At 44.7% G+C, this 27306-nt stretch overlaps 1 long non-coding RNA gene across 2 annotated transcripts; it reads right to left on the bottom strand.

Annotated features, from left to right (window-relative positions):
• LOC131699584 (uncharacterized) lies at positions 1 to 27103 on the bottom strand. Of its 2 annotated transcripts, none has more exons than XR_009308200.1 (4): positions 26965 to 27103; positions 4928 to 5066; positions 4418 to 4530; positions 1 to 615 (listed from the first exon to the last, which is right to left on the bottom strand). It is a non-coding gene; the product is annotated as an uncharacterized LOC131699584 (long non-coding RNA). The 2 variants fall into 2 exon arrangements; XR_009308199.1 differs by having other exon boundaries at positions 4928 to 5058.
• Between the last annotated feature and the right edge of the window lie 203 nt (positions 27104 to 27306).

Below are 27306 nucleotides of genomic sequence, written 5' to 3'. Positions count from 1 at the left end.
TCAAACCTGTTCATGTGACCTCCTTCACCTGTACAATAACGTATTCAACTTAGAGTGCCTTAAACAGCTGCTTATAAACACACTTACAAAAATAAGTTTTAGATCACAATAAAAACAAAAGCACAACAGACAATAACAAGCATTTAAAAAGCCATAGAGATCTGTGAAGTTTACCATACAAAGTGAACATATTGCTACAATGCCATGTCACATCACACATCCCTGATATCAATTTTAATGATGGATTTCATAGATGAAGACATTGTGGCTGTTACTTCTACATCTCCACCACGAGCTGTGATCTTTGATAACGAACTGTCTCCAACAATACAGATGTTGCCAGCTTCATTTTCTAAACCCATTTTATTAAATAACTGCTCATTTATAGAATCCTCTATGCCGTAGAACATCAAATTGAATTTCCTGTTGTACAAATATACCCAGAGAGGGTTAGAAAACATCAAGCAAAGTCTCTTTCCATTCACGTCGTAGCTGAGCATCCCCTCTACACCACACAGTGAGTACAAGTACTTTGTAAAAATGCAGATTCCACTGTTTCCTGGATCAATTCTTGGTTGTGGTGGGCTTCGCAGAACACCACCATAGACATATACCCTGTGAAAGAAAGAAAGAAAGATGCTGAAATATGCTTTATTCCAAATTAGAACCCTTTTTTGTATTGGCATATATACTGTATATATACATTTATTTGGTAACAGAGCTTGGTACTTAACAGAAAACAACTTAATTTAGCAATATAGCTCAGGTGATAAAAATGACACTTCGATTTCATTCTTAATTTGCGGTTCAACTTAAAGATCTGGATCAAAAACTACAACCAGCTTTCTCACAATAGACTTTGGCTCAAAGGGAAAGCTGTCCACTTTGAAAACTAATGGATCCATGTTCTTTAATTGATCTTTTGATCCCAAAAGCATTACCTCACATTCATTTGAATTCAACATCAGAAAGTTTTTTGACATTTGTAGCTTACAAAGACAGGTAGTCAGGATATTTATACTAGAGGGTCCATCTGGATTTATAGACAAATATAGCAGAGTGTCATCTGCATAACAATGGCAGAGTTTGCATGGACAAGCACAGTTTTTTTTTATTCTCTTGAAAGTTTACCAAAGCTTAACATCATTCAGTCCAGTTTTAAATAACTTTAGCATAACAGAGGCAGAAGTGTTAAAGGGACTAGGAGCTCTTAAAATAAACAAATCCCCTGGGCCGGATGAGATCCTCCCAATAGTACTCAAAGAAATGAAAGAAGTTATTTACAAACCGCTAACCAAGATCATGCAACAGTCTCTTGACCCAGGAGTTGTACCGACAGACTGGAAAATTGCAAACGTAATACCAATCCACAAAAAGGGAGACAAAACTGAACCAGGTAACTACAGACCAATAAGCCTGACTTCTACTATATGTAAACTTATGGAAACTATAATAAGATCCAGAATGGAAAATTATCTATATGGTAACAATATCCTGGGAGACAGTCAGCATGGTTTTAGGAAAGGGAGATCATGTCTAACTAACCTGCTTGATTATTTTGAGGATGCAACATCGACAATGGATAATTGCAAAGCATACAACATGGTTTATTTAGATTTCCAGAAAGCTTTTAACAAAGTCCCGCTTAAAAGATTAATTCTGAAACTGAATGCAGTAGGGATTCAAGGAAATGCATGCACATGGATTAGGGCGTGGTTAACATGTTAACATAAAACAGAAAGTACTGATTAGAGGAGAAACCTCAAAATGGAGCGAGGTAACCAGTGGTGTACCACAGGGATCAGTATTAGGTCCTCTGCTATTCCTAATCTACATTAATGATTTAGATTCTGGTATAGTAAGCAAACTTGTTAAATTTGCAGACGCCACAAAAATAGGAGGAGTGGCAAACACTGTTGCAGCAGCAAAGGTCATTCAAAATGATGTAGACAGCATTCAGAACTGGGCAGACACATGGCAAATGACATTTAATAAAGAAAAGTGTAAAGTACTGCACGCTGGCAATAAAAATGAGCATTATAAATATCATATCGGAGATACTGAAATTGAAGAAGGAATCTATAAAAAATACCTAGGAGTTTATGTTGACTCAGAAATGGCTTCATCTAGACAATGTGGGGAAGCTATAAAAAAGGCCAACAAGATGCTCGGATATATTGTGAGAAGTGTTGAATTTAAATCAAGGGAAGTAATGTTAAAACTTTACAATGCATTAGTAAGACCTCACCTAGAATACTGTGTTCAGTTCTGGTCACCTTGTTACAAAAAGGATATTGCTGCTCTAGAAAGAGTGCAAAGAAGAGGAACCAGAATTATCCCCGGTTTAAAAGTCGTATGCAGACAGGCTAAAAGAATTGAATCTATTCAGTCCTGAACAAAGAAGACTACGCGGTGATCTGATTCAAGCATTCAAAATCCTAAAAGGTATTGACAATGTCGACCCAGGGGACTTTTTTGACCTGAAAAAAGAAACAAGGACCAGGGGTCACAAATGGAGATTAGGTAAAGGGGCCTTCAGAACAGAAAATACGAGGCACTTTTTTACACAGAGAATTGTGAGGTTCTGGAACCAACTCCCCAGTAATGTTGTTGAAGCTGACACCACTGGGATCCCTCAGAAGCTGCTTGATGAGATTCTGGGATCAATAAGCTACTAACAACCAAACGAGCAAGATCGGCCGAATGGCCTCCTCTCGTTTGTAAACTTTATGTTCTTATTAAAAACAATCGTTCGGTACTAATAATAAATGATAAGGTTCAATTAACTTTGTTTTTCTCTTTCAACCGGGCGGCATCTTTTTGCGTTGTTTTTATTATTATATCATTTTGTACTATGTATGCTGGGCAGTAGTGTGAAGCTACAGCAGGTAAACTGGATTTTGAATGCTGGATCCTAAAGCACAACCGTAGCATGTGTTTACATATGCTGTCTAAATGTCATGCAGCCCCTTTATCAAGAGCAATGTGTATCATATGTGTTACATCACAAGTCCAACTGTAGAGTAGATTTTCAAGTGCATGTAAACCCTGTCATTGAAAATGTACCTTATGTCTACAGACAATATCACCCAGGGGCAGCAGCATATATAAGGAAAATAAAACTGGTCCATGGACCGAATCTTGTGGCACAACACAATTAACATCAGATAAAAACAAGGAACAATTTTCCTCTATTTTAAAATATTGTAACTTGTTTGAAAGGTAAGATTTGAATATAAGACAGCAAAAACAAGTTTTTAAAATGAGAATTGGTGTCAAATGTTGTTATTACTGGTAAGTCTAAACAACTAAGAATTGACGGTGTGGCCTTATCAGAAACCAAAAGCATATCCTGTACTACTCTGGTTACAGTGTTTCAATCATACAGCTCGGTGAACGAGACAATGGAAGCAGGTTCACTCAAAGTTACAAGCAGTGATTCGATTTACAGTACACAAAACACAACAGATTTAATGTACATAGAGATTTTCAAGACCCCTCTTTGAGTCCTGCATTAAGTCTAAAGTTTAGACATGTTAAATCATCTGCGACAGGGTAGCTGGGCGGTGACGTCAGACAGAAGCAGGAAGGAAGAACTCTAACACCAGGTACTGCAGTTTAAAGTAAGACGCGGCTGACCACTGTTTGTATTAAGCAACACGAAAATCAAATATTTTAACAAAAAGAAACTGTGCTCACAGGGCAAAATAAATAGTTAAACAAAAACAAATCACGAACACAAAATAAATGAAACACCACAGGTCAGGCTGGGCAGATTGCCTTCACTGTTCCAATGTTTATTCTTTTAAGTTTTGGTTTTGGTTCTCGCTCTCTACGCTCCTCTCGTACACCAACCCCGAGCTGGAGAGCTGCAGGCTTTTTATACAGGTGACCATCTACCGATTAGCAACACATTAAATCACCTAATTAATTCGGGAGATGGCCACCCTCTGCACAAGCTTTCTAATTACTGTGTGGATGGGGCTTCCCATCCACGCTACTTAATACAAAAACAAACAAACAAACAAACAAACAAACAAACAAACAAACAAACAAACAAACAAACATTCGGCTACGCCGTCATCTATACATAATAAATAAATAAATAAATAAATAAATAAATAAATAAATAAAATAATAATAATAATAATAATACTAAAAAATAACACGGGGCGGAGGGGTAAACCCGTTCTAAAAATAAATAAACAAATCAATGTACAGGGCACCTCGCCCTGTTACACCATCATTACAATAAAGACAGTCACTGTCATTAATATTTTCTTCGAAAACAAAACTAAATTTAGCTGCTTTTAATTTATAACTCTCTAGCAGCCTTGGTGATCATTAAACATTGCAAACAAATGAAGTATACAGTTTGTTCACATGGAATTTTCTCTTGCAGAGATATTTTACTTACTCTGGTGATTTTAGTATGAATTTGCTGTTATTGCTGATCTCAATGCCAACACACATCGATCTGCGAATTGAAGCCACAGCTTGTTCTATTTGTGAAGTCATTCTATATTGCTCCTTCAAAACAAACAATATTGTATTAATATAACAGACACTGATTACATGTACTTTTACAAGTGAAATGATACTAAGCTTCTGACTATCTTCACACATCAGTACAACTTGACGTTCCAACACTGACAACCAAGACGTTTAATGAGAAATTCTTATAGGTTCATTTTTCTACAAGATATCTGTGTATTTTATGTAGTCTATCTTTCTTTTTACATAGTTTTATTTTTTATAATGTGATTTGCATTATCAACTTCTCTGTAAAGTACAGGTTTAATAGAACAACTCTGAAGTTCTACAAAGTCTGAAGGTGTTTTTTTTTTTTTTTTTTTTTAAACAAATTTACAATTGATAAATGCACACAGATATCACAGATATGTATGGGGAAAAAATAATGTTTTACCATGGTTAACGGCAGCAGTGTGGAGTAGTGGTTAGGGCTCTGGACTCTTGACCGGGGGTCTTGTGTGGGTTCAATCCAAGGTGGGGAGACACACTGCTGCTGTACCTTTGAGCAAGCAGGTACCTCACCTTCTAGATTGCTCCAGTAAAAAAAAAACAAAAAAACAACGGTATAAATGGGCACTGTAATTTGTAGATAAAAAATAATGTGATACTAACTTGTAACAACTGTAAGTCACCCTGGATAAATATCTTGCTTGCATAAGTATTCAAACCCCACACATTAATATTTGGTAGAGCCACCTTTCGCTGCAATAACAGCTTTAAGTCTTTTGGGGCAAATATGTACCAGCTTTGCACACAGTGTCGGAGTGATTTTGGCCCATTCTTCTTGGCAGATTTGCTCCAGGTTGTTCAGGTTGGTTGGACGATGCTTGTGGACTGCAATTTTCAAATAGTGCCACAGATTCTCAATGGGATTGAGATCAGGACTTTGACTGGGCCACTGTAGGACATTCACCTTTTTGTTCTTGAGCCACTCCAATGTTGCTTTGGCCTTGTGCTTGGGATCATTGTCCTGCTGAAAGGGGAATTTCCTCCCAAGCGTCAGTTTTTTAGCGGACTGAAGCAGGTTCTCTTGCAGTATTTCCCTGTATTTTGCTCCATCCATTCTTCCTTCAATTTTAACAAGATGCCCAGTCCCTGCTGATGAGAAGCATCCCCACAGCATGATGCTGCCACCACCATACTTCACTGTAGGGATGGTGTGTCTTGAGGCATGGGCAGTGTTAGGTTTGCACCACACATAGCGCTTTGAGTTTTGGCCAAAAAGCTCTATCTTGGTCTCATCTGACCACAAAACCTTTTCCCACATCGCAGCTGGGTCACACTCATGCTTTCTGGCAAACTCCAGACGTGCTTTCAGATGGTACTTTTTGAGTAACGGCTTCTTTCTTGCCACCCTCCCATACAGGCCAGTGTTATGCAGAGCTCTTGATATGGTTGACTGGTGCACCATTACTCCACTCCCAGCCACTGAACTCTGTAGCTCCTTCAAAGTGATTGTTGGCCTCTCTGTGGCTTCTCTCACAAGTCTCCTTCTTGTTTGAGCGCTGAGTTTTGAGGGACGGCCTTTTCTTGGCAGTGCCTGGGTGGTGTGATGCAGCTTACACTTCCTGATTATTAATCCAACTGTGCTCACTGGGATATCCAAACACTTGGGATATTATTTTGTACCCTTTCCCTAATCTATGCATTTGTATTACTTATCTCTAACTTCTGTAGAATGCTCTTTGGTCTTCATTTTCCTTCAGATTCACAGCCTGACCAATGATCCTTCAACAGTGGGGTTTTTATCCAGAAAATGTGACAGCAACTTTAATGGTTCACAGGTGGAGGCCAATGGTAAGGTAATTGTGTCCTCGTTAGGGCAATTTCTTTCATCGGTGTAAACTGGGAGCTTCCACAGCACAGGGGTTGAATACTTATGCAAGCAAGATATTTCTGTTTTTTATTTTTCTTAAAAATATTTCCCAACATAAAACCAATGTCACCTTACAATAATTGATTTTGAGTTTCAGTGTGTTAAAATAAAATATCAAACAGAACGAAATTTCAATGTACCATTTGTAATTCAGTAATATGAGAGAATTGGTCAGGGGTCTGAATACTTTTGCAAGGCACTGTATATTGGCGCGTCTCGACTTAAGACGCGCAGCAATTACGACTCTCGTATTATTACCCTGCTTCGACGTTATGATATCGATACGGCATTTATGACACAGCGAGACACGAGCCATGTGTCATGTGCGCATGCTCGGTGTCCGAACCGCAGTACCTGTCGTGGTCGACCTGACTCTTAGCATTTGTTTTGTTTTTTCATGCATGTAACTTCTTTTTTTTCTTTTTAATTTATTTGCCCTTAACAATGTCTGATAAGAGCAATAGACTCAAAACGAAACCTAAGCTGTCAACTCATGTCACATGATGAGAGGCTTAACTTCAGGCAGTCGTAGTTCCAGCTAGGAGTGCCGCGTACACAAACTGAATACGTCTTTGGAAAGCCCTGAGTCTGTACTTTTAAGCAAGCCAGGTAGGTGCCTGGGTAATATGTGCGTAACCACCGAGGTGCCGCTACCCCGAAATCAACGGGCTGAGTGTAAAGAGTTAAATAAGGTCTTCAGGCAACCAGGGACCGAGGCAGATAGGTAAGTTCCTGCTTCAAGTAATTTTAAACTAAATGAAATTTATAATTAAAGTTCGGGAGGAGGGTCAGACACCAATCTCCGCATCACCAAATTGAATCATTCAATTTACACATTAGCTAATTAAATTGTTAGCACTATAAATACCCTCTTCACCTATCTCTCAGTTGCGTTTTGATTTCATCGTACATGCACGCATTATGGTCAGTATTCTTAATTATTCCGTTTCAGCGGAGCCGAGATCCACGCAACCAGTTCACACAGCCCTCCCCACGACAACTTTGGTCGGCGGTATTACCACTCCAAACTTCTCTTCCCAGATGTCTGCTTCTCCTGTTTGCCATGGCTCCTGCCTGGCCACTCGTTCCTCCGCAACTCCTGACATCAGAGACTGGACGATCTCCCGGCTCCAGCTTTATCTTCGTAGCAACAACATCCCATTCAAATCTACAGCACGTAAGGAGAATTTGTTTACTTTATTCATCCTTCCCGTCGCAGGCCCTATGACGTCAGCACTGATCGTTGCTTTACCCAGTGTTGCCAAGTCTCACGACAAAACAAGCCCAACCCATGTCAGTATGGGTGTTTTTACAAATTCCAACCCGCGACTCAAGAAGCAAGCCCAATTTCCGCTTATTATAAGCGGACTTGAAACACCTCGCCCGCACCGACTGCATCTCCACAAAGCGCGTCTACTACCGGAAAAATCCGAAAGCAGGACCATCGCACCTGTCAATCAAAGGCTCATTCAGCAGTTCCTGAGCATTCTGGCTCCAACTATAACCTTTCAGGTTACCTCCCCTCACTGCAGGCATCCAGCAGGCCCCTGCAGTGACCTCTTTGGCCACTATGGGCGTCCAGCAGGCCCCCATAGTGCTCCCTTCACCTCTAACTATAACCTTTTTGGTTCCCTCCCCTCACTGCAGGCGTCCAGCAGGCCCCTGCAGTGACCTCTTTGGCCACTATGGGCGTCCAGCAGGCCCTCATAGTGATTCTTTCTCTGTGAAATGCTTTTCTTTCTGCTCATCAGCAGTTTTGAGCATTTGTATCCAGAGATTGTTTTGCCAGATTTGTAATAACTTCATTGAAGGAACCTGTGCTATTCCGCCTGTAACTTCCTTCATTTCCGCTCACCGTAACTCCACCACACCCAGCATCAACAGTCCCTCACGAAGATTGCTCCCTGCAATATGCAAATCGACCACGCCATATTCTTAATCAAAATTGCTGGGAAAAACGCATGACTGGCTAAAGCATAATATATCAAACACATTTAAAATCATGCCCATTGAGCCTGTCCTCAGGGGATTGTATTTTTTATACTTCCACTTTTCTGTCCGGTCCCCCTCCTACTAAACGCAATCTTCTGTCCCTCCTAGGCCATTTAAACTACATGGGAGCATGGGAGGATTTGCAAACAAGAGGAGGCCATTCAGCCCATCTTGCTCGTTTGGTTGTTAGTAGCTTATTGATCTCAGAGTATCATCAAGCAGCTTCTTGAAGGATCCCAGGGTGTCGGCTTCAACATTACTAAGTTGGTTTCCAGACCCTCACAATTCTCTGTGTAAAAAAGTGCCTCCTATTTTCTGTTCTGAATGCCCCTTTACCTAATTTCCATTTGTGACCCCTGGTCCTTGTTCAAAAAGTCTCCTGGGTTGACTTTGTCAATACCTTTTAGGATTTTGAATGCTTAAATCAGATCACCGCGTAGTCTTCTTTGTTCAAGTCTGAATAGCTTCATTTCTTTTAGCCTGTCTGCATACGACATGCCTTTTAAATCCGGGACAATTCTGGTCGCTGTTCTTTGCACTCTTTCTAGAGCAGCAATATCCATTTTTTTAACGAGGTGACCAGAACTGAAGACAAAATTCTAGGTGAGGTCTTACTAATGCATTGTAAATTTTTAACATTACTTCCTTTGATTTAAATTCAAAACTTCTCACAATATATCTGAGCATCTTGTTGGCCTTTTTACAGCTTCCCCACATTGTCTAGTGAAGACATATCTGAGTCAACATAAACTACTAGGTCTTTTTCAAAGATTCTTTCAATTTCAGTATCTTCCATATGATATTTATAATGGACATTTTTATTGCCTGTGTGCAGTACTTCACACTTCTCTATTAAATGTCATTTGCCATGTGCTTGCCCAGTTCTGAATGCTGTCTAGATCATTCTGAATGACCTTTGCTGCTTCAACAGTGTTTGCCACTCCACCTATTTTTGTGTCATGTGCAAATTTAACAAGTTTGCTTACTATGCCAGAATTTAAATCATTATGTAGATTAGGAATAGCAGAGGACCTAATACTGATCCCTGTGGTACACCACTGGTTACCTTGCTCCATTTTGATGTCTCCTCTAATCAGTAATTACAGTTGGGAGCGGCTGCTCCCGCGTTCCCCACCCCCCATCACTGCAGGCGTCCAGCAGGCCCCTGCAGTGACCTCTCTGGCCACTATGGGCGTCCAGCAGGCCCCCATAGTGCTCCCTTCTCTGTCAAACGGTTTTCTACCAGCTGCGAGCTTCAACAGGGCCCCACAGCCCTCTTCTATTCCTTATCTCATACGGTTGCCCAGCAGGGCCCTGCTTTTCCATTCACTCTTCTGCCCTTCCCAGCGGTCTTCCAAATGTAACCTTTTAGGTTACCCTCCCCTCACTGCAGGCATCCAGCAGGCCCCTGCAGTGACCTCCCTGGCCGCTATGGGTGTCCAGCAGGGACCTCCCTGGCCGCTATGGGTCTCCAGCAGGACCCCATAGTGGTCTCTTCTCTGTGAGATGCTTTTCTTCTTTCAGCTTATCAGCAGTTTATTCAAACACTTTCAAAACTGTTCCCATTTCAGGGCCGCAATACTGCATACTCTGGAGGCCTTCTGTTTTCTACACGTTAACTACTCCCTAATCCACGTGCATGCATTTCCTCGAATCCCTACTGCATTCAGTTTGAGAAATTTAATCTTTTATGTGGGACTTTGTCAAAAGCTTTCTGGAAATTTAAATAAACCATGTCATATGCTTTGCAATTTGTACGCAATGAGGATAAATCCTCAAGGAAGAGCTTTTATCTCCTACCTTCTCTCAATTTGATCCTTTCTGTCGATTCCCTCAATGATGTCATACTCATGGATCCTTTTTTTTTTCGCAAGGAACTCCGCCTGTGGGAGCTCCTACTAAAAGAAAGGAATGGCAGTACTTTCTTTTACGACAACTGTCTCCTGCTGTACAAAGACTTTCAACCATTCAAAGATGCAGCTCCCTCTCTTGGCTTTGGAGGATACTACAAGGCAAAATGGTTTTCTGCTCCATGGCCCGACAAATTCAGCATCATTCCTATAACCGATCACTCCTCGTCATTGCACAAAATGTGTCCATTTGCTGTAGCCGCATTCCTTTTGGGGGTCTTCCTGGGCTCAAAATCCATTCTTCTCCACTCACATAATTCACCTACAGTCTAAATCTTTAACAAGGTCGTTCATTCTCCCACCATATAATGAGAATATGCAGAAGGATTACCTGTTTATCTGTTACTCATCAGTTCATTTTCAGAGCTCAACACATTCTCGGCCACCTGAATATAATCGATTCTCTTTCTCGTTTCCAAACGCAGAGATTCAGAGTATTAGCTCCCGAAGACGACCTCCTGCCAACTCAGATTCCTCCCTTTTCAGACCTGACATTCATGTGAGCCACCTGCTGCATTCCCTGATTCTGCAGGCTCAAGAAACAACTCTTCTCAGCATCACTCCTCGCTCACTGCAAATGTACTGGTCATCCTGGAATTGCTTTAAAATTTCACTTTGCATTCAACATTCCTTTCCATCATTTTCAGTGCCCGTAGCGTCACCCTATATTATGTCCTTAAGAATAGAGCTATAAGATTTGAATTTCCGGCATCCAGTTTTTCTACAAACTCAACTCAATTTCGGTGTCCCAGCTCTACACTCTGCAACTCACAAATTTCACTAATCCTGAAAGGGCTTCAACTATCAGAATCTCTTTCTCCCCCTGCTTGCCTACCTATCGCCATCAACGTACTCTCTTGGTGCCTCTCATCTGCTCCAGCTACTCCTGCCTGTTTTAGATAAAACCTTAAAGCTCTTTCTCTTAGCCTTCTTGGGCTCCCACAAGTGCTCAGAGTCTACATCGCTCTCAAATTCAACCCCCAGATTCACCCCTTAATCTCTGACCTAGCAATCACCTCATCTGATACCCTTAAACTGACCAGGAAGATTAGGGAAAGCTTTTCAATTTGTTTATAAATTCAACTCCCATGTTGGCCCATATGGCCCCTTTCTCTCTTATCCATCTCCATCTTTCTCAGGGCGCATCACCCTCAGGCCCGCTGTTTATTAACGAAAACTGAACAATCGTCACCCAACATTTGTTGTTCTTTCACCTTTTCACCTGATTTATTTCCAGGTCCGGATTCGCAGCTGAGCAGTTTTCCGGTCATTCCTTCAGAATCGTAGCAGCTTCTTCCAACAGAGTTCCAGACTCTTATCGAACTGTTAGGTTGTTGATCCTCCAGTGCTTACCAAGTTTACATTATAACAAATATTACAGAGCCTAAAAATGCTTTTACAGAAACGTGCTCTCAAGCATTGGTAGCCTGCCTGGAGGAAGGGCAATCGAATCAGCCATGGATTCCCAGAGGTTTATTTCCCAAAAATGGGTTTTGTTTTCCTCTCCTGCGTGCTGATGATCATTTGTTAAAGGTTGGCTAAACCTTCAAGTGGGCTATATTCAATTCTAATTGTGGCATTGAGACCGGCTTGTTCTTTTTGGGGGTCTCAGCCTTGTCCAGTAGGCCAGGCAGCGAACCCTCAAACCAAGTTAGGTTTGATGCCAAATGAATGTGTATATACAGCATACTTTTCTGTAAAATCGCATACTCCGCATTCTCTACAATAAATATTTGTACTAAAACATTTTGTGATTGGTGTTTGTCCCGAACTACTGAACTACATTTGGTAACATTGTAAGGTGGTGTTTGAATTAGCTGAGTTAGTGTGTGATTAGTACCAGGTGAGTGGTTAAATTGATTAGAAGTTGATTTGCTATTTGATTGGTTTCCACACAGTTTAGTTGGTTCTTTTGCCACCCAGTTGTAATATTTAATCAAGCAGCCTATTTCGGCGCCAGCAAACCGAAGAGCCTCAACAAAAGAGCCGGGAGTCTAGCTGTGGGAGTCCAGCAAGGGGAGGCCTGCGCTGAGACGCTGTTCGAATAGACCCGAACCTAATAGCGCTCTGGAAGAAGCCATCTACTAGTCAGGTCTGTACCCTCCACCCCACTGCTCCTACTGTGCCTTTTGTCTTGCCTGTCCTGCTATGACTGTCTCTCACATCCCTGTTCTGTCCTCTTGTCCTCGTCCTCTGCCCTCTCTCCGCTGCTGCTCCTCCAACCCCTCTAACCTCATCCCTCTGCCTCTTCCCCCCCCCCCCCCCGCACACTCTCTGGTGCACTCTGGAACTGTCACTCTTCTGCTAACAAAGCTGATTTCATCTCTGCCTTTGCCTCCCACCTCTCTCTCAATTTCCTTGCTCTCACTGAAACCTGGCAGTCCCCTGATAACACTGTAACTCCTGCTGCCCTCTCCTCTCTACCTCGCGTCTCACTGGACGGGGAGGTGGGACTGGTCTTCTCCTCTCTCCCTCCTTACTCTTTTCTGTCCCCTCCGATCTCTCCTCACTCTCTGTCAATACCTTTGAATTTCATGCAGTCCAACTAACCTCTCCCTGTTAACTCCTGCTCATTGTACTGTACCGCCCCCCTGGGCCTCTTGCTCACTTTCTGGATGAACTCGACTATCTACTCTCCTCCCTCCCCTGTCTGTCTACCCCAACTGTCCTGTTAGGTGACTTCAACATCCATCTCTCCAACCCCAGCCACTCTGCTGGATTCCTCCCTCTCCTTCACTCCTTCGACTTCTGTCTCTCTCCATCCCCTCCTACCCACAAAGCTGGCCGTCAACTGGACCTCACCTTCTCCAGGGCCTGCTGCCCCTCCATCCTCTCTGTCACCCCCCTGGACCTCTCTGATCACTATTTCATCACTTTTTCTCTCTCTCCCCCCTCTCCCTGCTCCTCCTACCCCCACTGTCACCTCTCGCCGTAACCTCCGCTCTCTCTCCCCCTCTATCCTTGCCTCCACTGCTCTCTCTCTCTCACCTCCCTCTTATCGACTCCTTTTCACAACTCTCCGTAGACTCTGCTACCTCCACCCTCGACTCCCTCTGTCCCCTCACCTCCCGACCTGCTCGCCCCTCCCCTCCCCTCCCCTCCCCTCCCCATCCCTGGCTCTCTTCAACGCTCCGCTCGGCAAGAATCACACTGCGATCTGCTGAAAAGAAATGGAAGAGAACCAAACTCCCTGCTGCCCTAGACCTTTACCGCATTCTCCTCTCCTCCTCCTCTACTCTCTCCTCTGCTAAATGTACTTATTTCCAATCTGTAATCCAAGCCTCCACTAACAACCCAGGTAAACTATTCTCTACCTTCTCCTCCCTCCTAAACCCTTCCCCCTCCTCCTCCCTGCTCTATCTCCCCTGATGACTTTGCCTCCTTCTTCTCTTCTACAATCTCAGATATCCGCAAACTCTTTAACACCTCTCCTTCCCCCGCACCCCCTCCTGCTCCAACCCCTACACCCACTGCATCCCCTACTAACTCACCCTCCTTCTCCACCTTCTCTCCCCTCTCAGACTCTGACCTCTCCTCCCTGCTCCAGGGTCACAAACCCACCACGTGTGCCCTGGACCCCCTCCCCACTCACCTCTTTCAAGCTGCTGCTCCTGCTCTACTTCCCTTCATCTCCCTCCTTCTCAACACCTCTCTACTTTCTGGTCTCTTTCCCTCTGCCTTCAAAAAAGCCTCTATCACTCCCCTCCTCAAAAAACCTACCCTCGACCCCACCTCCCTCCAAAGCTACCGTCCTGTCTCCCTCCTACCCTTCCTCTCCAAAACCCTCGAGGGGACTGTACACTGCCAGCTCTCTGCTTTCCTGTCCAACCACTCTCTGCTCGACCCTCTCCAATCTGGCTTCCGCTCTGCTCACTCCACTGAAACCGCCCTCCTGTCTGTCACTAACTCAATAAACTCTGCCCGAGCTGCCTCTCTCTCCTCTGTCCTAATTCTCCTCGACCTCTCTGCTGCTTTTGACACTGTTGATCACTCTATTCTACTATCATCTCTCGCTGACCTGGGGATCTCTGGCACTGCTCTGGCCTGGTTCTCCTCCTACCTCTCCAACCGCACTTACCAGGTAACCTGGCGTGGAGCAACCTCCACACCTCACCCTCTCTTAACAGGAGTCCCCCAAGAGTCAGTCTTGGGTCCTCTCCTGTTCTCTCTCTACACCCACTCCCTGGGCCCCCTCATCGCATCCTATGGTTTCTCATATCATTTCTATGCTGATGATGCTCAGATTTTCCTCTCCTTCCCTACCTCTGACTCCACCATCTCCTCCCGTATCTCTACCTGTCTGTCTGCTATTTCCTCCTGGATGCACTCGCATCACCTCAAACTCAACCTCTCTAAATCTGACCTCCTTTTCTTTCCCTCCTCCTCCTCTGATCTCTCTATCTCTGTTCCTCTGGAATCTACCACACTCTCTCCCTCTTCCTCTGCTAAGAACCTCGGAGTCACCCTGGACCCCTGCCTCTCTTATTCCCAGCACATCTCCACTCTGGCACGCACTTGCCGATTCTTCCTGAGCAACATCCGAAGAATCCGACCCTTCCTCACCAACTACGCCACCCAGCTCCTGGTCCAGGCCTTGGTACTCTCCCGCCTAGACTACTGCAACTCCCTCCTGGCTGGCCTCCCTGCGTCCGCCACCCGTCCGCTCCAGCTCATCCAGAACTCCGCTGCCCGCCTGGTGTTCTCTCTGCCTCGCTTCTCCCACGCAACTCCACTACTCCGCTCACCGCTCGCATCCAGTTCAAGACTCTCGTACTAGCCTACAAATGCCTTGACCAGACTGCACCCAGCTACCTCCAGACCCTCATCTCTCCGCTCCGCCTGCACTAGAAGACTGGCTCTACCTCCTCTACGCTCCCCTGCCTCCAGAGCCCGCTCCTTCTCCACCCTCGCTCCGCAGTGGTGGAATGACCTACCTACAGATGTCAGGACCGCCCAGTCCCTGACCACATTCCGGCGCCTCCTTAAGACTCACCTCTTCAGACAGCACCTGTAGAACTCCTCTGTTTTTTCCCTGGGACACTATCACCCTTCCTTAAATGCGCTTTATTTGCTCTTATCTGCCCCCTATTTTACTGCATTTAATCCTGTACTTCAGAGTACTGTAATCTGCCAAGTGTTTAATCTGTAGTATTTTGTATTTAATCATATCTTGATGTAACTATCACTGACACTGTTATCTGCTGTATTATTGAATTGTATTTTGTCACACTTGTACTTGCTTGAACCAAAGTCATTGTATTTATCTTGCTCTTATTGTATTACTTGTACTGTAACACTTGAAATGTATTTGCTTACGATTGTAAGTCGCCCTAGATAAGGGCGTCTGCTAAGAAATAATAATAATAAATAAATACTTGCATGAGTATAATATAACAGGTCATTTTTGTAAAAATGTATTATCAGGCCAGAGTCAGGAATGTAACCCCAATTTATAACATTGTTACTATGGGAAAATGTGCTTCAACTTACAACGCAACTTTCAGCATCCAATTGTGTCATAAGTGCGAGGACTGCCTGTATATAACTGCAGTGTGGGAAATTGAAGGCATATGAAAGAAAAGGGTTTCCAAAAAATGTACACAAAAGGTTTATAAGATTAAAAAATCTTTTATTTTCAGGACGTTTCGAGCAAAAGCCCTTCAGCTGTTTAAAAACAGCTTTTTAAAACAGCTGAAGAAATACGACCCAGTTTTAAAACAGTTAATTGTAAGACGCCAAAGCAAAATATCTTCGCCCACGAATACAAAATGAACCGATTGATTTGCTATCAAAAATAAAAAAATATGATCAAAGACAAAGGCTTGTCAGTTAAAAAATGTGGAGGACAGGGGTACGATGGAGCAAGCACAATAGGTGGAATTTACTCCAGAAACGAATACGTAAAAAAGAACTTGACGCTGTCTATGTGCACTGTGCTGCTCATAATTTAAATTTAGTACTGAATGACGCTTGCATGAACATTTCTGAAATTAGGGAATTTTATGACATCGTGCAGCGACTACACTTATTTTTTAGTCAAAGAATCAAACGGTTGGAGCTCCTTACTAAAAGTAACGTCTTCTACAAACCCGACGCTGAAAAAACTGTCCCACACACTGGGCATCCAGGCACGATGCTCTCCTTGCTCTACGATTCCGCTTTGTTGATATTATGAAAGCACTAAGTACAATCATTAAAAAAGACAGATGAGCAATCAGAAGCAATTGGACTGAAAAAATGCATGGAGACCTTCGAGTTCGTGCTCATGGTTGTGATCCAGTCCAAAGTACTAGAGACTGTAAACATCATATCGAAACTACTTCAGTCTAAGGACATGGACCTTTTTCTAGCAGCTAAAATGTTAAATGGTGCAACCAAGACCTTTACAAGCTTTAGGATGCAGTGGAGAAACTAAAGCTACTGCATCTTCACTTGCAAGTAGTTGGGGAATTGGACAAAAGTTTACCGAAAAACAATTACGACGTACAAAAAAACATTTTGATGAACTCTGTGAAGACCAAAGATTATCTAACCCTGAGGAACATTTTAAGGTAGATGTGTTCTACACCAACATTGACATTACTGTTGTTACTAAGTTGAAAAGCCGTTTCTGTGCAATTAAAACTATAGTGCAGTGGTTTCATTTTATGTGTACTTCTGAACTTCTTAGTGCTAATGACGATGCACTATTTAAATCAGGCGAGTCCCTGGCAGCTCAGTACGAAGGGGATTTATCTCCAGACTTTCCTACACAGCTACTGTCATTCAGAACCGCACTGAAAGATGAAATACAACAGATTGCTGGTGGTACGATTAAAGATCTAAGTGAGCTTTTATTTTTGAAACATAAAACACTAGATTGCCTAGTGTTTTGGATGTTGCAACTCTTTTTGACTATACCTGTTACCTTTTCAAAACTGAAATTGATCAAAAACTACTAGAGGTTTAATGACCCAGGCGAGACTGTCAGTAATGTCAACCTTGAGCATAGAGAGTGAACGAGCAAGGCGATTAGGTGTGAAAGTCTGAATAAAGGAGTTTCCGTTTTAAAAGGAATTAAGATTTAAAGGAATTCAATGATTAAGTAACTGTTGTTCATGTTGGTTAAAAGTTAAAAGCGTTTATGTGTGTGTGTGCTGCATGAGTGGAGGTTCCTCAGCTGTGCTAATGCGCTTAGTACAGCTTTCTTAAACCGGGTTTCCATGAAGTTTTTAGGTTGTCTTAAAACAGAGCCTGCCTCATTGGGCCCCCCCACCAAAAAAACAAAACATTCCATAAGAAAGCGCTGTGTACTATCCTTGTATTATTTGCTGAACATTTTTTGACTGCATATATATTTGCTACAATCCTATTATACACATACATATTCGCAAGAGATACGGACAACATATTTCCAGATAACTTGCTGTTACAACAAAAGTGTTTGCAGTTTGCATTTCCCATTGTGTATTTGAAACTGCCAGTAACTAACGCTGTGGCCAGTGCTCATTTTCAAAACTGGTGTCAATTCAAACATCAAATCAGGTAAAATATGGATCAGCCAAGACTGAATAATTTGACATTTAATGTTAATCGAGTGGTGGTAGTAAAACAGTAAAGGGAAGCAAATTAATATGCAAAGAGGGGCCCCCAAAACGATAACAGCCTTGGGCCCTGTAGCAGGGCGGTAGTAAGCCCTGCTGATTAAATGAATGTATTTATTTATAGAACGGGGTCTCCCCCTCCGCCCCTGTGCAATTTATTGTTTTGTATTATGGTTTATTTATGTATTTAAATGACGGCGAAATGCTGTGCGGTTTTGTTTATTTTGTTTATTAAAACGTGTTCTGGCAGAGGCGAGATTGGTGCTTGTCCTCTGCCAGGAATAATTAATAAACTTGTGCAGAAGGTGGCCATCTCCCAAATTAAGTGATAAATTTTGTTGCTAAATCGGAAGATGGTCACCTGAAAATAAAAAGCCTGCAGCTCTCCAGCTCATGGTGGGTGTACGAGAGAAGAGTAGAGCGAGGAGAGGAGAGAAAAACACAAAAAACTTAAATATAGATATATATATATATATATAGGAACAGTGACAGCGACTGCCCAGCCTGACCTGTATATTTTGTGTTCGAGATTTGTTTTTTAAACCTTTTATTTTCGTTCTGTGAGCATGTTTTTTTTTTGTTTAATCCTTTTATTTATTTTTGTTATTTGTAAATAAAACGGCGGCCAGCCACGTCTTTCTTTTGAAACTGCAGTGCCTGGTGTCAGTTTTTAGTTCCTGCCTCTCTGCCTGATGTCACCGCCCAGTCATCCTGTCACACGTGGTGTCATCGTGGGATAAACCACAGCCTCCGACTCAGGCCAGAGGATAAGGGTACTGCAGTTTTTTTCATTTTTTTTTTGTATATAAGTTTTTGGAAGAGGAGGATGGGAAGGAAGAGCTGCAGAAAGCAGCAAAAAGCGGCAGCAGAGGCAACAGCAGATGCAGCCACTGGGGGAGGTCTGCCTAACGTGCTTGAGGGGGGAGCAGTGGTGTTTTAAAATTGGTGAGGTCGGGCACAGGTCGCCCGACTACTGCCACTCCCCACCTCAGGAAGAGGAGGTAGACCTGGGGCTACAGCCACAGGAGGAGGTTGGCTGGGAGGCCCTCCTTCGCAGCATGGGCGTGCAGTACTGTTGCTGCATCTGTGGGGAGTGGGGGCATTTCCCAGCTAACTGCCCCATCCCACCAGTGGAATACCTGCTGCGCCCATCGCCACCAGCAGAGGGAGAGAGCCTGCTGGTCCCATCTCCACCACCTCCAACAGCAGGAGCAGAGCAGCAGGAGCTGCCTCTGTCTCCACCGCTGCCACCAGCAGAGGGAGAGTACCTGCTGGTCCTGTCTCCACCAGCAGATGGAGCATGCCTGCTGGTTTCCCCGCTGCAGCCAGAAGGGGAGGAGCCCCTGCCGCCTTCGCCAGGAGCAGAGCAGCAGGAGCTGCCTCTGCTTCCACCACCACCCGAGGAAGATGAGCAGGAGCTGCCTCTCTCTTCACGACAGGATGGACCGGAACAGGAGGCTGGCGGTCCGCAGCCGCCCTTGCATAGGCTGCTGAGCAGAGCAAGGGGGAAAACCGCCGGGTCGCAGCGGCTGAGAAGAGGGCCAACCCTAGCACCACCGCTGGTCCTGGCTCCCCTCCTGCAATTGCCTCCCGAGGGTCCGCTGCCGCTGCCGCCCTGTCGTGCATCGCCTGGGGATGCCACGCCTGGATCACCTGGCTCTGCCTGCTGCTCCGCACCAGTTACAGGGTACGAGGGAGAAGTTGAGCTCTCGCTGCCGCCTCCATGGCCAGGGGTTCCCCTCCCAAGTTCGCCTCCCGAGGGTCCGCCGCTGCTGCCGTCGCATCCCGAGGGTCCGCCGCTGCTGCCGTTGCCTGGGGTCATCGCCAGCTCTACTTCTCCTAGGGTTGCTGCCTGTCCTGCTTCGCCTGGGGTCGCCGAGGGTCCTGCTTCGTCTGGGGTCGTCGCCGGGGGCTCTGCTTCGCCTGGGGTCACTGCCGGTCCTGCCATGCAGCAGGAGGTACTGTGGCTGGAACTCCATGAAGGGGAGCTGCCGGCCATGAAGAAGGGGGGAGAGGTCAGGAGACCAGCTCCCCCAGCCGCATTTTTGCGGCAGGATAGTGTGTGGTGGGAGCCCCGGAGGAGGGGGCTGCCAGCTACGAAGAAGTGGGGGGTGGAGGACATTCCACCATGGCCACCCCCAGGAACAACTTGCTTCCCCCTCTTCCGGGACTTTAAGACTGAGGGGGGAGGTGGCCGTTGGGGCCAAGTGTGCGTTGCACAAGGGGGGGGGGGGATGTGTACCAGGGCAGTAGTAAGCCCTGCTGATTAAATGAATGTATTTATTTATTTTTAGAACGGGGTCTCCCCCTCCGCCCCTGTGCAATTTATTGTTTTGTAGTATGGTTTATTTATGTATTTAACCCTTTGCAGTCCTATGTCGGACCTGGTCCGACATTGCAATTATTCCTATCAGGTCCATTGTCGGACCCTGTCCGACATCAAAAAAACGCAAAAAAAGGGTTTCTAGTCGTTTTTTCTCCGGAAAAAGCCGAGAAAACCATTCAATGGCCGAGTGGGAGCGACAGGAGCCGAGACAAGTCGAAAAAAAAAGGGCGTTTCACATGAATAGTCATATCTGATGCCAGGGTCAAGTAACGGGGCAGTCATAAGGAAACAAGCTGGCTGCATCAGCGCACAAAGAACATCACGGACATTTGCAGAGCTTTTTTGAGATGTTATAGTAATAAAATAATGACTTGGATCGCATTATTGAGGAGTTTGGTGATAAAACGAGTGATCAGGAGAGGATTGATCGGTATGTACGACTATTATTATTATTATTATTTATTCCTTACATAGGTGAAAGCTATAGCGAACGAAAGGGTGGGGCGGGGCTGGAGATGCCTAGTGAGTGCTTTGTTGATATGCAGGGCCTTTTAAACCCGTTTGACTGTGGAAAAAAAATACTTTTAAACAGCGCGTCTAAAATTAACTGCGCGTGTGAAAATAAATTGGACCCGACGTGCCTGACACGCACTTAATAAATGGACTGCAAAGGGTTAAATGACGGCGAAACGCCATGCGGTTTTGTTTATTTTTAAAACGTGTTCTGGCAGAGGCGAGATTGGTGCTCGTCCTCTGCTAGGAATAATTAATAAACTCGTGCAGAAGGTGGCCATCTCCTGAATTAAGTGATTAATTTTGTTGCTAACAGGGAGATGGTCACTTGACTATAAAAAGCCTGCAGCTCTCCAGCGCGTGGTGGGTGTACGAGAGAAGAGTAGAGAGCGAGGAGAGGAGAGAAAAACACGAAACTTTAAAATATATAGTGACTGCCCAGCCTTACCTGTATATTTTGTGTTCGAGATTTGTTTTATTTAAACCTTTTATTTATTTTCGCTCTATGAGCAAGTGTTTTTTTGATTAAACCTTTTATTTATTTGTTATTTGTAAATAAAACGGCGGCCAGCCGCGTCTTTCTTTTGAAACTGCAGTGCCTGGTGTCAGTTTTTAGTTACTGCCTCTGCCTGACGTCACCACCCAGTCATCCTGTCACAGGCCCCCCATTAAACTTAATCCGGCCCTGCCCGCAACTACCGACAAACTTGTTTGGTGTTGTATGTAGTCTAAACATTGAATACAATATTATTATTTTATTTTATTTAATTAAAAAAAAGTAATGTATTGCACAGGCAGAGACTGAACCCGGCACCTCCAACACAGCGGCTATAGCGTGGATCCGCTGTACGAGACAACCACGACCCCCTTTGTGACAAGCCTATCAATATTCTTGTGCTGCGTCACCTACCAGTCCTGACCCCTACCCCATGCATGCTACAGCCTACTAATATGTACAGTGCCTTGAAAAAGTCTTCTACTGCCTAAAAAATACAATTCAAAATGCATTAAAGTAGGAGTTTGTTTCACTGCTCATCACAACATCATCTACACTTTCAACGTGAAAGAACAATAGAATAGAAATATTCAAAAAGTAATTAAAAATAACAAAAAAAAAGTCTTGATTGCATAAGTCTTCACACTCTTTGTCATAGCAAACCCAAATTAGCTCAGGTACAACGAATTGCCTTAACAAGGCACATAATAAGTTAAATAGAGCCCACCTGTATCCAATCACAGTAGTTCAACTGATTTGAATACTCCTGGATGAAGAATCAAGCTGTTTCTGTTGTATGAAGTGAATTTGAAGCAAATGGCAAAACATGCCGAACAAGGAGCTGCCAAAAGAACCCCGGAGATAAAGTTATTGAAAGGTACAGATTGGGGGAAGGCTACAGAAACTTTCAATGTCTTTGAATATCCCTTGGGGCACTGTCAGGTCCATCATTGTAAAGTGGAAACAGTTTGGCACCACCTATTTACTGCCTCGATCAGGCCGTCCCTCCAAAGTCAGTAGCAGTGGCTTAAGGAAACTGCTGAGAGAGGTCACTTTGAGGACTAAGATTACTTTAAAAGAACTACAGAGGTCTCTGGATGAGATTGGGGAAAATGTTGACTGTTCAACAATTTCAAGAGTACTCCACAAACATGGCCTATATGGGAGGGTGGCAAGAAGGAAGACCCTGCTGAAAAAAAGCCATATGATGTGCCGCGTAGCTTTTGCAAAGAAACACTTCGGGGACACTGCAAGCATGTGGGAGAAGGTGTTGTGGTCCAATGAGACCAAAGTGGAACTTTTTGGTCTCAATGCTAAGCGATATGTGTGGCGTAAACCAAACACGGCACATCACCCTGCTAATACCATCCCTACAGTAAAGCATGTTGGTGGCAGCATTATGTTTTGGGGATGTTTTGCAGCAGCAGGGACAGGGAGGCTTGTGAAGATCGAGGGAAAGATGGATGGTGCAAAGTACAGGCAGATCCTGGAGGAAAACCTGTTCCAGTCTGCCAGAGACCTGGGACTGGGGTGAAGATTCACCTTTCAGCAGGACAATGATCCTGAGCACAAAGCAAAAGCAACAATGGAGTGGCTCAACAAGAAGAAAGTGAATGTCCTCGAGTGGCCTAGTCAAAGCCCAGACCTGAATCCTATAGAAAATCTGAGGCAAGACTTGAACACTGCAGTCCACAGACGATCCCCAGCCAACTTGAAAGAGCTTGAACTATTCTGCCAAGAAGAATGGGCAAAAACTGCACCATCCCGCTGTGCTAAGTTGGTAGACACTTATCCAAAACGACTCATGGCTGTTATTGCTGCAAAAGGGGCTTGCACCAAGTATTGACTCAAGGGGTGTGAAGACTTGTGTAGGTTGTGTAGATCAGTGAAACAAACTCCTACTTTAATGCATTTTGAATTGTATTTTTTAGACAGTAGAATGTGAAAAATGTTCAAGGGTGTGAAGACTTTTTCAAGGCACTGTAGCATTGGCTACTAAAAGCATACTTTGACAAACAAGTTATATACAACTTAAAACTATACTACTCATACATTAAATATTGCAATTCCGTTCCATGTGGGTATGTGACCGAGCAGCTGTTGAGTGGCGTGTGACTGGTGACCTCACGGACCAGGAAGTAAACGGAAACCAAACAATGGGTGGCGATGGTGAAACGCAATGGCGCTCAGCATTTTATTAAATAAAAAAATAAACAAACGATTTGAACAAACAGGCACGTTGGCCAAACAAATAAAGTATCACACCAGCTAAGTTTACACCAGCACGCTTAGCAGTTATTTTTAAGTTTAGTTTTTTCTCTCTCCTCGCTCTCTCCGCTCACACTCCTAATACACCCTCCCCGAGGGTAGAGAGCTGCAGGTTTATATACAGTGACCATCCCCCGATTAGCAACAATTAATCGATGAATTAACTCGGGAGATGGTCACCGTCTGCACGAGTTTAATAAGGATGCGTGACTGTCAGCTAGTTAAATAAATCACTAGCTGATCAGTCACGCATCCTGACAAGGTTTTTAATATCTAAAAACAATAACAAATATGCGGCGCTTTTATCCACACCGCAAACAATACAAATCATAAAAACACAGTGCACATATAAATATAGGGGCGGGACACTTCGCCACACACGCCCCCCCTTGTGCGCAGCTCACATGGCCTTTTCGGCCACCTCCCCCCTTAGTCCCCAAATTCCCGGCTAGCAGTCCCGGCCCAGGAACAGGGGTAGCAACAGGCCAAAGGTGGCGGCCACGGTGGGATGTCCTCCTCCCACCCAAACAGCTGTAGTGTCCCGGTGGACCGCGTACAGGCCGGCTCCTCCGGCCAAGGAAATTTTGGGGGTGGTCTCCAGACCTCCCCCCCCCTTCATGGCCTGCAGCTCCTCTCCGTGGGGCTCCGGCCACCCGTTCTCCTGCAGCGAAATTGCTGCAGGGGGAGCTGGTCTCCTGACCTCTCCACCCTTCTTCATGGCCGGCAGCTCCCCTCCGTGGGGCTCCAGCCACAGTATTTCCTGTCGCATAGCAGGACTGGTAGCGACCCCAGGTGAAGCAAAAGTCGACGATCCCAGGCGAAGCAGGACCCACGGGAGGTGATGGCAGCAGCAGCAGCGGACCCTCGGGAGGCGACGGCAGCAGCAGCAGCGAAACCTCGGGAGGCCAACTCGGGAGGGGTGCCCCTGGCCATGGAGGCGGCAGCGGTTGCTCCACTTCTCCCTCGTACCATGTAACAGTCAGCCCCTGGCGGTGCGGAGCAGCAGGCAGCCCCGGGCGGTGCAAGGCAGGACAGGAGCAGTCTTTTCCATTGCGGTGGAGGTGAAACCAGCAGGTATTCACCCTCTGCTGGTGGAGGTGGGAGGGGCAAGCAGTCCTCCCACGGCGGTGGAGACGGAGCCAGCAGGTATTCACCCTCTGCTGGTGGAAGCGGCGGAGACAGAGGCAGCTCCTGCTGCTGGAAGTGGAGGAGGTGGGCACAGTGTGCAGTCTCCTCCTGTTGCCGGGAACCGGTGCTTCTCCTTCTCCTCTTCCTGGAGAATGGGGCAGTTGACCACGAAGTGGTCCCACTCCCCACAGGCACGGCCTCAAGTGCGCTGAGGTGTGCTTCCCAGCTGCCCTTCGGTCGTCCCTCCTCCTCCGCTCCAGGGCGGGGGCAGTTGATGACGGAGTGGCCCCCCTTCCCGCAGGAAGGGCACCAACTTGAGGCCTTGACCAGGCAAAGGTAGCCATCCCAGCGTCCACTCCTGAGCTTCCCTCTCTTGGGCTCTTGACGCTCGGGCTCCCCCCTTCTGGGCGCTGGATGCACGGGCTCCCCCCTTCTGGGCGCTGGATGCACGGGCTACCCCCTTCTGGGCGCTGGATGCACGGGCTACCCCCTTCTGGGTGCTGGAGCCTGCTTCCTTGCCTTCTTGGCACCACCACTCCTTCCCTTCTTCGGGACCAGCAGTTCCACCTCCTGTCATGGAGGGGGTTGGTCGGGTGCTTTGTGCCCAACCTTGCCGACGGCAAAGCACCACTCCTCCCCTTTGAGGCAGGTGAGGCAGTTTTCCTGATCCACCTGCGGCGATCATATGGCCTTCAGGTAGATCCAGTCCTCGGCAGTCTCCACCTCACCTCGATCGAAGGCCTGCACGAAGAGGGGGTCTTCGTATGGGCACACATCAGGGAGGTGCCCATACTCCAGGCAGGTGAGGCACCATGTAGCCCCTCCTTCCTTCAACTCCCTCTGATGCCCATGCCACCTCTTCATGTAGGCATCCACTTTATCCATTTTTTTCCCCCTCCAATCACAAAAACAGTATTCGAAAAAAACGAACAAAAAAAACACCCTTTGATTTTCTGGTCCGGCTCCTGGAGACGGTGTATCCCTCTTCTGGACACCAACTGTGACCGAGCAGCTGTTGAGTGATGTGTGACTGATGACGTCACGGACCAGGAAGTAAACGGAAACCAAACAATGGATGGCGATGGTGAAACGCAACGGTGCTCAGCGTTTTATTAAATAATAAAAGAACGATTTGAACAAACAAATCACAACAAACAAACAGGCGCGTTGACCAAACAAATAAGTATCGTGCTGGTGTAAACCAGCACGCTTAACAGTTATTTTTAAGTTTCGTTTTTTCTCTCTCCACTCTCACTCCTAATACACCCTCCCGAGGGTAGAGAGCTGCAGGTTTATACACAGTGACCATCTCCCGATTGTCAACAATTAAACAATGAATTAACTCGGGAGATGGTCACCGTCTGCAAAAGTTTAATAAGGATGCGTGGATGTTAGCTAGTTAAATAAAATCACTAGCTGATCAGTCACGCATCCTCACAAGGTTTTTAAAATATAAAAATAATAACAAATACGCAGCGCTTTGATCCGCGCCGCAAACAATACAAATCATAAAAAGACAGTGCACATATAAATATAGGGGCGGGACACTCCGCCACAGGGTAATACATAATTACTGTAGTGCTTTAAATATATTCTCAATTATTTCACGACATTTGTAATAAATCCTTTCAACCGTAATTGTAATATTTTGCCATTGGATCATTGTTTCGCTGTGGAAGCAATTTGATCAATGTAGGAGAATCATTTTCCATATTGTTATAATGTCACGAAACGAATTCCAGCTCTACATGAATATATTGCAATACCAGCAATGACATCCCTTATATATAAAAAAAATTATAATATGCAAGTAAATGTTTTCATATGTAAAATATAGGTACACGGGATGGATTTGTGATTATGAATTGTTCAGTTACAAAAGTTGTCAATACTTTTGGGGATTTTTCACATTTGTTCCACTTAGTACGGTACTATAAATGATTAGTCTATAGAAAAGGGTTAGACTAACTTAGTCTCATACTTAGTATCCTCTAGGGCAGCAGCAGTTATTTTGGGTTACTTGCATTTGAGATCATTTTTAGTACGCAGCTGGGGACTACCTTGAGCTGCCAAGTTCGTTGCAATTGTTATTAACTTGGGTACTAGTTTAGTACGTGTAGCTCTGTACGAACCACGGGATTAGTACGCTGCTTTCAGTTCGTTGCAATTGACCCATAAAGTTGAATGTACACTTTGTTTAAGGAATGTGTATCAATTAATGATGTAATTACTGTAAAATTATAACATTTCTTGTATTCTATAGCAGAAATGTCATTGCAGTTAAATTACTGTATATAAAAGCTATGCACACACCAGTATACAGTTAACATATTTCCTACCAGGTCTTGTCTTGTATCAAAGCAGCTCTCATCTTGTCTTCTCTGATGTCTTGCTTTGAGCTTTCAGCTTCTGCCTTTTATATAGCTGAAGGTTTGTGCATTCATATCGAAACTTTCTGCAAAACAATCAAACAAAAGAAATGAAACCATTTAATACTCATATTGAAACCTTACTGAACAGTGATTGTGACAACAACCGCAGGGGAATGTTAGAATAGGCTACAGTGATAAGAAAAATCTGTCAGAAGTAAACAGCTTTTGTCAAACAAATAATTTCCAGGGGCGTAGCTAGGATTAGATTTTTACTGAGGCAAAAAAAAAAAGTTGAACAAACCTCTTGCA

The sequence above is a fragment of the Acipenser ruthenus genome, chromosome 23 (assembly GCF_902713425.1).
Source record: "Acipenser ruthenus chromosome 23, fAciRut3.2 maternal haplotype, whole genome shotgun sequence".
In the NCBI taxonomy this organism is placed as follows: Eukaryota; Metazoa; Chordata; class Actinopteri; order Acipenseriformes; family Acipenseridae; genus Acipenser; species Acipenser ruthenus.
This window is presented reverse-complemented; position numbering and strand designations above follow the sequence as displayed.